This window comes from Juglans regia, chromosome 8 (assembly GCF_001411555.2).
Source record: "Juglans regia cultivar Chandler chromosome 8, Walnut 2.0, whole genome shotgun sequence".
Lineage (NCBI taxonomy): Eukaryota > Viridiplantae > Streptophyta > Magnoliopsida > Fagales > Juglandaceae > Juglans > Juglans regia.
The window spans coordinates 8,975,052-8,987,254 of record NC_049908.1 but is presented as its reverse complement, the minus strand read 5'-3'; positions in this window follow the sequence as shown (position 1 = coordinate 8,987,254).

Here is a 12,203-nt window from a genome sequence, read left to right as displayed (position 1 = left end):
AGATGATTTGTAAATAATATAATAAAAGTTAAATTATTTATTATATTTTGTGTGAAAATTTAAAAAATTATTTTGAAATTTGAAAAAGCTGAATTATTTATTATATTTTGTGTAAAAATTTAAAAAAGTTGTAATGATGAGATGAAATAAGTTGAAGTGGATTGAGATGGATTACGAATACAAATGAGGCCATAATGTTTACATTAAACATTATACTCAAGCTTGAAGCTCTTTCGAAATCGATCCTTACTCTTCAGGTACAACGGGTTTGAAGAATCTAGAGACTATCGTCTTCAACAAATGAGGAAACGATGACAAGGATGCTTTGGATAATTTTAGGGGCTTTCGGTGGCAAGCAGGGCAGCAGCAAGAGATAAAGAGAGAGGAACGACGGCTTGAGATTGAGGGATCACCTTGTCTCAGCCCCCGCTTACTTTGAAAGAAACCTTTGGGAGTACCATTCATCATAATAGAGAACCAGGGCGTAGAGATACAAGCATTAATTAAATCACAAAATTGAGCAGAAAAACCAAAAGCATCCATAACATGTAACAAGAACTTCCAATCCACTCTATCATAAGCTTTAGACATATCCAGCTTAATTAACACATTACCCCCAACAGATTTTTTATTAATAGAATGGACCATTTCCTGAGTCAAACTAATATTCTCAAAAATGCTACGACCCGGAATAAAAGCCCCCTGCTCCTGAGCAATCATCTTGGAAAGCAAACTAGTCAAGCGAGCCACAATGATCTTAGCACAAATTTTATAGAAAACAGAGCAAAGACTAATAGGTCTAAATTTATCAAAACCATTAGGCTTATCAACTTTTGGGATCAAAACAATATATGAAGCAGTGAAAAAACCTGGATAAGCAGTGCGAATGGAAGAATTCAAGGATGGCCTCCAAAAGATCCTCCTTCACAAACTCCTAACAAATGCGAAAGAAACCAGACCCAAAACCATCTGGGCCTGGACTGCTATCAATAGGAATGCTGAAGAGAGCATCTTTTATTTCATCAAGAGACGGATCTTTCCAGAGCATAGAGTTCTCCTCCTCAGAGATCACCGGAGAAATAAGATGGTTTAAAGCAGGCAAATCACAACTATTATGTTGACCCAAAAAATCCTGAAAATACTCAACAGCAGCTTGGTGAATATTAGCAGGAGAATTTATCCGAGTACCTTCAACCAAACACATATCAGTTACCCTATTATGCTTTTTAACATTCAAAAGAGCATGGAAAAATTTTGAGTTTTGGTCCCCATCCCTCAACCAATTCTTTTTAGCCAATTGAGACAAACGCGTCTCTTCCCGACTCATCCAAGTCGCTAATTCTAACTTGGCCACCATTAAATCATTATCCTCCTCCACATTAAAACAACTTTGCAGACTGGATTCCAGTCTCTCAATACATTGTTCTAACTCATGGATAATAGTCGTAGTCTTACCAAAAACACGAATATTCCAATCACGTAAGACTATCTTAACTCTTTTTAATTTAAACGACAAGTTGTTAATGCCAACTCCAAGCCTCTCCTGTTTCCAAACATCTTCCACAAGGCGAAGAAAATCTTTGTGATCAGTCCACATGAATTGAAAACGAAAAGGACTAGGTCCATACCTGAAAGGGTCCTCTCCCATTTGAATTACCAAAGGGGAGTGATCTGAGGTGGTGCGAGCCAAAACCTGATAAAAAAATGTTTGGAAAACAATTAAGAAAATTAGAATCAAGAAAACAGCGATCTAACCTTGCCCAGCTTCTCACCATTCCGCCTTGGCCATTACACCAAGTCATACTTGGGCCTTGATATCGCATATCCAACAATCCATAGTTTTGAGTACATAGGTTAAAGTCAGCCATTGCAGAGAACTGGCGGGGGTGTCCACCTCTTCGCTCTGAATCATCTTTAATAATATTAAAGTCACCACAAAGAAGCCAAAGAAGAGAAGGACTGCCAATATCTTCCAAATCCTTCCAGAGGATTTTCCTATCAATGTGATTACACTTAGCATACACAATGGTGAGAATAAAACCATAACCCTTTTCATCAACTTTGACCGTCAAGAGTTGACTAGAGCTAGACAGCTTCTGCACTGAAATCAGAGGTAGTTTTTGGGATTGCATGAAGGAGAACAATGGTAGTTTTTCTACTAAAAGTGCTTGGGATTGCATTAGGATACAGGCGCCTCCGCTTAATTGGGCCCATTGGATTTGGCACAATAATATTCCTAAAAAGATGTCTATAATGATGTGGAAGGCCTCCAATAATTGTCTGAGTGTGGATGCTAAGATTCAGATGGCGGGTATTCCGATGGTGTCTAAGTGTAATTGTTGTGTTTTGGGTAATATGGAGGATCTTAATCATGTTCTTTGTTCTGGAGAGTTTGCTAGACAACTTTGGCGTATGGCGGCTGTTCAGTTAGGTGTGCATATGAGTGAATTTCGTACTTGGTAGGAACAAATTGATTTTTGGTTTCGTCAAGCTGGCAAGTCATCTCAAGTTAAGACTATTTTTGGTTTGCTTCCTTACATTGTTTCTTGAAAACTTTGGGAGAGACGTTGTAAAGCTAGGTATGATGGTTATTTGGACACCATTGAGATTGTTTGGATTGCTATTAAAAGTTAGATTTGTAGAATCATGCACTTAAATAAGAATTATATGAGACTTCCTAGTCAAGATGTTGCCATTTTGAAGAGATTGGATATCTCAGCTTTGCCTCCTAGAGTTAAGAAAGTCTCTGTGGTTAAATGGAACCCGCCTCAAAGGGATAGGGTCAAGCTTAATACGGATGGGAGTAGTTTGGGTAACCCTGGTTCAACTGGGGCTGGGGGTGTCATTCGTGATGACAGTGGTAAGATGTGTGCAGCTTATGCTGTTTCCTTAAGTCAGTGCTCTAATAATTTTGCTGAGCTGAGAAGTTTGCTGGAAGGTGTCAGAAGATGTTGCCAATGTGGCTTTTTCCGGGTGGATATAGAGATAGATTCTCAGCTTCTTGTTAATTGGATTAAAAAGGGAAAGTGTGACATTTGGTATCTTGAGGATTATTAGGACGAGTTGCAAGGTTGTCTTCAATGTCTGGACTATAGAGTGAGTCATGTTTTTCGTAAAAGTAATGTCGTTGCTGATTTCCGTGCTAAACTTGGAGCTGAGGGTCTGAATATGGATTGGGTTGAGGATCGAGGTACGTTGCCTGGCAAACTAAGAGGTCTCCTGCAAATGGATAGAATTGGTCTTCCTTACTTGCAATTATCATAGTGAGGTACTTCCTTACTTCTGTTGCTCTTTTCTTTATCTTCTATTATCTGTTTGAGCTGACTGTTTCTTGCAGGTGGGTAGTTAGGTTGGTTATCTTGTGTCATATGTACTGTCTTTTTATCTTGAAATTTAGTTTGCTGCCTAAGATTTTTGAGACCTGGGTTTTGGTCTTTATTGAAAATGTGTAACCCCCAGGTTTCTGGCTTGTAACCACGGTTTTCCTCCGCCACAAATGAGGGCTCATTAATAAAATTGGGATACCGTCCTCTTTTTAAAAAAAAAAAAAAAAAAGAGAGTGCCATTTTTAGAGTATTTTTTATAACAACAATGCAAAACGGCACCGTAGGGTATATGAGGGCAGTAAGCACCACATAGTCTATAACTCCTTGTAGAACAAACTATATAGGATATACTCATAGATTATTAATTAATTAGATTTTTAAATTGTACCTATATGATTAATAGATTATGGAAATGATCAAATTAATAACTATACTTACTGAAAGCATATTAACAAACAAATCTTTTTTTTTTAAATTTTATTTATAATTATATCTTGATATGACTCTTACCTTTTACTCTAGAATGTACACTAAATTTAATTGTTAGTATTGATTATTAATAAATATTAATTCACTAGTGTCTAATTAAAGTGCGGCTTAGATAGTGAATTGAGATTAGATAAGATGAAAGATGAAAATTGAAAATTGAAAGTTAAATAAAATATTATTAAAATATTATTTTTTAATATTATTATTATTTTAATATTTAAAAAAATTAAATTATTTATTATATTTTATATAAAATTTTAAAAAAATTATATTGATAAGATGAAAAGAGATAAAACGATTTTTATATCCAAATAAACATGCGTAAAAATTAACAACAAACTAGATTGTATTAGGGATGTCATCATCATTAAAGCCAACAGTTCTTTAAACAAAATGGTATCTGAGGAACTCAGTCAATCAAGCATAGGACATCAGATATATAGGATTGGCAAGTGGAAAGGACAAAACGTTGGTTGAGAATTAAAGGCCATAAAAGGGAAACCAAAATTGAATTAATGCTGAGCATTGCAGTTGAGTAAAGAAGGGGGGACCTCTTTGAGAAAAAGCTGAAAATGACAACACAGGTAGGTACTTGTGGCAGGTAAGCTCGTTAATGGGGCGGTTCCTAATACTTTTAGGTCTAGTTTGTTTTTAAAAATAAGATAAAATTAAATGAAATTAAAGTTAAAAAATTAAATAAAATATTATTAGAATATATTTTTTAATATTATTTTTATTTTAAAATTTAAAAAAAATTGAATCGTTTATTTTATTTTATATTAAAAATTAAAAAATTTATAATAATTAAATGAAATGAAATGAGATATTTTTCCAAAACAAACGAAGCCTTAAATGCTGACCAGAATTAGCGCACGTCTTACTGCTCTTCTCAAGCTGTTATATACCTTTAGGCTACGTTTAAATAATGAGAATATTTAAAAAATATTGAGAATGTTTGTAAATAATTATAAATAAGATTAAAATAAGTTTATGGATTTTATTAAAAATATTTTGAGCTATTTGAATGTATAAAATATATTAAGTTGTTAACTTTTAAATAGATAATTAAAAAATATGTGAGTTCCATTAATAATTAATTTTTTTTAATAATGATTTTATTTATATATAATAGTGATAAATATTATAGTGATTTTATTTTTTATTTATATTTAATAGTGATAAATATTATAGTGAAATTATTTTTTATTTATGTATAAATGTGATAAATATTTAGTGATTTTATTTTTTATTTATATATAATAGTGATAAATATTGAAGTGATTTTATTTCTTATTTATATTTAATAGTGATAAATATTATAGTGATTTTATTTTTTATTTATATTTAGTAATGATAAATATTATAGTAAAATTATTTTTTAATTATATATAATAGTGATAAATATTATAGTGATTTTATTTTTTATTTATATATAATAGTAATAAATATTATAGAACGTTTGTGAATAGTTATAAATAGAGATTGAAGTGAGTTTGTAGATTCCATTGAGAATATTTTAAGTTGTTTGGCATGTGAAGTAGTTTCATAAGTACGAGAATACTTAAAGAGTGTTGAAAAGACTTTACTATCCAAACGTAGCCTTAGTGTTACAAAAATTATTATCTAAAAGAAATTACTATGGTGTGGGAAACATTAGTCAATATTATAGTCCAAGATAAGGCATTAATGAAATACCACTTTGCTTGGAGAAGAGAAGTCTACCTAGGGGTGTGCAGAATTCCGAGAATTCCGACTCCGTCCGACCTCCGCTCCGATGCCGACTCCGACGGAGTCGGAGTTGTCGGAATTCGGAGTCGGAATTCGGAGCTACTCCGAATAATTATTCGGAGTCGGAGTCGGAGTCGGAGCTCGAAGGAGCTCCGACTCCGACTCCGAATTTTTTTTTAAAACCCAGCTCCAAAACGACGTCGTTTTGAAGCTGGGTTTAAAAAAAAAATTTTTGAACGACACCGTTCCACTTAATATGGAACGGCGTCGTTCCATATTTCCAAGTTGAAGGGGCTTCTTCTTCACGTCAAGCGTCCTCTTCCTTTTCTTCTTCTTCTTCTTCCTTCTTCACTTCTTCTTCCTCCTTCACTTCTCTCTCGCGTCTCCCGTCCCAGTGACTGAACCAGTGAACCAGTGAAGTTCAGAACACCGTTCGTCGTTGCTCCTCCCTGCCGCCGTCCCTCTGTTCAGCTTCCAGCCTTCCACCTACGGTGAGCCCTAAATTTATGAGCCCTAAATTTAATTCAAGCACGTCTCTTATGAATTGGAGCCAGTAGTTGTGATTCTTGTGATTCTTGTGTATTGAATATTGAATATAGTCCCCAACACGGCGCTCAAAAACATGAATTTTACATTGTTTTGAAGACTTGCGCTCGAGCGATGTGTCGAGCGCAAGTCGAGCGCACGTTGTTTTGAACATTGGCTCGAGCGATATGTCGAGCGGAAGTCAAGCGAACCTCTCTGGAAGAGTTCTGCTCGAGCGCTGCGTCGAGCGCTCATCGAGCGAACCTCTCTGGAAGAGTTCTGTTTGAGCGCTACGTCGAGCGCTCATCGAGCGAAACTCTCTGTATGGATTCTGCTCGAGCGCGACGTCGAGCGATCCTCTCTGTATGGATTATGCTCGAGCGCCACGTCGAGTGCACGTCGAGAGAACCTCTCTGGATGGATTCTGCTCGAGCTCCACGTCGAGCGCACATCGAGCGAACCTCTCTATATGAGTTCTGCTCGAGCGCCACTTCGAGCGCACATCGAGCGAACCTTTCTGGATGGGTTCTGCTCGAGCGCTACGTAGAGCGCACGTCGAGCGAACCTCTCTGTATGGCTTCTGCTCGAGCGCACGTCGAGCGCACGTCGAGCGAACCCATTTGGATGGGTTCGTCTGAGTCAAGCTCACATCAACCGAACCTCAATGTAATAATACATCGATACATGTATTATTATGATACAATAATACATGTCCTATTGTATAATACAATAGCCTAGTTTATTTTTAAACTAATTTTTTGCTTCTAATTTAATTTTTTCAGCTTCATTGATTGTGATATGGATCCTAGACATAGTGGAGATGATCGTCCACAAGGGGATGTAGCGGATGCCAATGCTACAACTCCTACACCGGTGGGTACTTCCACCCCTAGAGCCACATCTAGGGCAGCTACATCTAGAGCAGCTACATCTAGAGCAGCTACATCTTGTGCGAGTAGTCGACTCCCACTCCCAGTTGATATAGAGGATGAAGATATGTTCAACGAGGAAGAGGAGATGCCCATTGAGCAAGATCAACCACCACGACCTTCTAAAAAGAGGTCGTGGACATGGGAGCATTTCACCAAAATACCTGGTGAAATTGCGAACCCAGTGGCAAGATGTCATTATTGTGGATCACTTTGTGGATGCCATTCGAAGAAGCAAGGTACCAGTGTGTTAATAGCACATCTAAATGGTTGCCAACGATATAAGATAGCGAAGGGATTGCAAGCCACTGATCAGACCAACCTCAGTTACCAAACTTCTACAGCCACTGATGGTACACAGACTAAGAAATTGGTCATCCCTCAATACAGTGAGAAGATGTTGAGGGACATGCTTGCAGAGATGATAATTACTGATGAGATGCCATTTACCACAGTCGAGAAAAGAGGCTTTCAAAAGTTTCTAAATTTTGTTGAGCCACGATTTCCCATTCCATCACGGTATACAGTGATGCGAGATTGTATGAAGAGGCATGCGAAGGACAAGGAGGAGATGAGGAAGATGTTTATTACCACTGGCCAAAGAGTGTCTTTTACGACTGACACATGGACTTCCATACAGAACGTCTGCTACATGTGTATCACGGCACACTACATTGACAGTGAGTGGATTTTGCATAAAAAAATTATTGGTTTTAAAGAAATTGTGGATCATAAAGGTGCATCCATTGGGGCGAAGATGGATGATTGTTTAAAGGACTGGGGAATTCGAAAAGTGCTGTGTATTACAGTTGACAATGCCAGTGCGAATGAAACAGCAATTGATTGGTTTAAGCGGAACACGACGGTGAGAGATGATGTCATTCGGGCCCACGAGTTTATTCACGTTCGATGCTGTGCTCATATCATTAACCTCATAGTTGTTGAGGGATTAAAAGAGGTTCATGATTCCATAACCCGAGTCCGCAACATTGTACGATATGTGAGGGGTTCCCCTCAAAGGCTTGCCAAGTTTAAGGCAATAGCAGAAGATTTGAAGATTGAATGTTCTAGTATGTTGTGCTTGGACGTTCCGACTCGATGGAATTCTACATACATGATGTTGGATGTGGCACAGAAGTACCAAAAAGCATTCGAGCGGATGGAGGTCGAGGATGGGGGCCTGAGGTATGCTTTGTTGGAGCCAGCAGGACAGGGGCTCGGTGCGCCAGACGCACATGATTGGACCAGTGTGAGTTATTTTGTTGAATTTTTAAGAACTTTTTATGAGATAACCATGCGACTATCTGGATCCAAATATACGACTGCGAACTCATTTTTCAGTGAGCTCTCAGAGCTTCACTTCCAGTTGGAAAATAGTTGTACTGACTCTGCTGGATTGTTATCTGATATGGCTACGAGGATGAAGATCAAATATGATAAATATTTGGGGAATATTGAGAAGATAAATAGATTGCTATTTGTGGCTGTGATCCTTGACCCCCGAGTTAAGTTGGCCGTTCTAGAATTTTGGGTAAATTCCGTCCTCGGGGCAGTGAAGGCTGGAGAGTTTATTAGATTGCTAAAAAGTGATGTTGATGACTTATATCATCACTACAGTACTAGTGCTCAGCCTTCATCCGCAGTTGGTAGCTCCTCACATTCGAGGCCGACAGGATCGACAGTTCCCTCAGGTGATACTGACCCATCTGTAGGGGTTAGAGGCAATCGTGTCATACGGCAGTATCATCAACTCATGTCAACAAGGAATATTATGCATTGTACATCTGAGGTTGAACGATATTTTATGGAAGCTGTCGAGGCACCTAGTGATGTATTTCAGTTATTAACTTGGTGGAAAGTTAATTCCACCAAGTATCCAGTCCTTTCCCGTGTGGCCCGAGATGTGCTAGCCATTCCTGTCACTACGGTTGCCTCAGAGTCGGCATTTAGCACTGGAGGTCGCGTGTTGGATGCTTATCGGAGTTCATTGTCACCGTCAACCGTGGAGGCCCTCGTTTGCACACAGAATTGGATAAGTGAAACGCCCATTGGACTAGATACCGTTGGCGTTGATGCCGAGAGCTATAGGCTTGAATCGGGAAGTTTATATGCTTTTTAATGATGATTTAATTATTTTTAATGTTTCTAACTTCTACTTTTTATGATTTTATAGATCTAATTGTGAACCCTAACATAATTACCGATGATTGAGAGTTTGGAACGGACGCTACTTGAGAGTTGTGATGGAGTTGAGAGAACCTCATTTCTTGGTAAGAATCAAATTATTCTTTTACCGTATATAATTTTTTATTATCAATTTTTTTTCATCTATTGATTGCTATTTTCTATCTTCATTTCAGGCGTGACCAATGGAACATTGGGGTTTGAGTGAAACCCGTGTTTAATTTTTATGTAATTATATTTCAAGACTGAGTCATATTGTTATTACGTTATAAATGAGACTGTTATAACTTATGGCTGCATCATACATGTTATTTACTTTTTAAACTATTTATATAGTTATATTTATGTACTTATATCCCGAGCAAATACGTGGGATAAGTACTCTTTATTCTATAATTTCTATTAGTACTTATCCATCATCTCTCAAAAGTTTATAATTTATTATCCAACTGAAATTAATCGAATTATACAAATTCGTACCATCATTCTTTTCTATAAAATTTTAAATTTGTGTAATTTTCAACTCATGAGTCATGAGCACTTTTAATGCTAAATTTCAGGCGGACATAAAACAAATTAAAGATATAATCAAAATTCAGTAACAAAATCAGAACGAATATTTAAATTATTGAAAACTCTTGAATAAACTAAATATTTGTAGATGGTTAACTTTTAAAAAAATATATATATGTTGCCCACTATCTGAAACGAAATTGAACAACAAAATTTAAATAATAATAATAAAAAAAAATTCTGAAATTGAGTTCGGAGTCGGAGCTCCGACCTCCGTTCGGAACTCCCTCCGAACTCCAGTCGGAGATCCGATCGGAAGTCGGAGCTCCGACCTCCGTTCGGAGCTCCGATCGGAGGTCGGAGCTCTCGGAGCTCCGACATCCGATCGGAATCGGACTCCGACTACGTTCGGAGTCGGAGTCAGAGGAAAGTTTTGGCTCCGAATCCGGTCGGAGTCGGAGGTCGGAAATGACAACTCCGACTCCGTCGGAGTCGGAGCCCACCCCTAATTTCAAGCAACTTATATAATTGTAATATTGAGTCATTAATGCATGTCAAGATGTCATGTGACATACCCAGTTAACACCCCCCAACCAAAAATAAAAAAAGTGCCTGTGGCCACTGTGTTGGATTATTTATCTATGCAAAGGACAGCCTAAGCTCGAGTTTAAATTTTGGACACCAAAGACTATTCATCATATTGCAGTTTTTGATCCCTTATCCATTCTTCCTGTAATGAGCCAAATTAGCACCCATTAATCAAAGGACAGATAAGGTCAGACAAGAAGATTCCAACCTCACAGCTAACTGAAATCAGCTCCAGACTCCAGTGTAGGCTTTCAAGGCCTCATTTTTTTACTAGAAAGGCTGCTTTGAATAATCAGCACCGTAAAGGACTAGCATATATAGCATCTGGACTCTTGTCTCTTTTGACTTAATCACATTGCATCTTTGTGGGAGATAATACCAGTATGTCTATGGTAGGGCATCTGGATGGAGAGGAATGGTCTCAATTTTGAGAATCATGAAAGGATAATGAACGAGCTTAGAGCTTTTTTTCTTTGAACTTTATTCCATTGGTCGATTGTAATAGACTATGGCATGAACATACATAATTTTCTTGTATCTTTAGACACTTATGCATAGGTGTTACTCTTGTATATGTATCGTGTACTTGACTTCACCTTTTTTAATAAAATTCATATTTATCGATAAAAAAGAATTATAAATTAGTATTACATGTTATTATACATTATTGTTATATGGTAATAATAGTATGATATTTACGTATACTAAACTATTGTTAGTCAATTTATATTATAGTATAAGTATATTATTTAATAATAATTAGCTCATACTAATATTGAATTTAACTAACTATATAAGTTATAGTTATATAAGATATATATGATGAATGTATTGAAAAATACATATATTTTTATAACATATGTACAATATTGAAGTTGGAGTTGGAGAGCAAAATTGGAGTCGATATATCAGAATTGGAGTCGGTCTGTCTCCACCTTCGACTCTTAACTTTTTGGAGGAAAAAAAAAAACTCCTACTCCGACTGTCAAAGTCAAAGCGAAGCCAGAACAAAATCGGATTCAGATTCAGAGTTGAATTTTTGCTCTGTCATAATAAAGACTATTGACTTTAAGTGGAAGTTAATAAGCCTATGAAATTATAATTCTTGATGATCAATGCTACATTGACTCGCTATATAAATAGCTCTTGATTCCTCCTTACTATTAATTAAGTGAAATATGTGAAAGGTTTTATTTATTACTTATGATAAAAGATTTAAAACTTAATTACACATTGTAGTTTTTATTTTAACAAGTTTAACTACAGCTAGTATATCTATAATTATGCTAAGCATATGAAGAACAATTATATCTTGGATATACAACACCATCACCGACCAAACTTGCCAACACTGAATCTTGCATATCTGTAACAATGCCTGCATTCATCTTGGCTGTGTTTACGCAGAAAATTGATCCAAGAACAAAATAATTAACACAACAAAAGAAAATTAACTAGAAAAAAAAATTATGTGAGTTTTTTCTTTAGAATACTAACGTAAATCTGCTATTCATCTTCTTCACTACTTTCGTCACTATATAAAACTAAACTAATTTTACCAACATCGTCAGTATTTCTAATAGTGGTTGCCACTGGCTCTAGAATTTTTGCATCGGAGAGTTCTTTGGATGCTCCTGGGTCTAACTTTGCTTTCTTTGCTTGTGGCTTGACCTTTATAATCATATCAAATGGACGAGCTGGCCGATTTTTCCGGCCAACTGATTTCTGTTCCTGCAAACAATAACAGGTTTCATTCAGAAACCAATGCAAACTAATAATTCCAGAGGTGATATTCACTACAAAGATTTGAATACAGAACTCAATACAAAACAGAACTCAATCCAAATTGACTTGGCCGACCAATAATAATTAGAATCTGATTACTTCTTTTGTAAGTAAATATTATTTTTTACCAACTTCT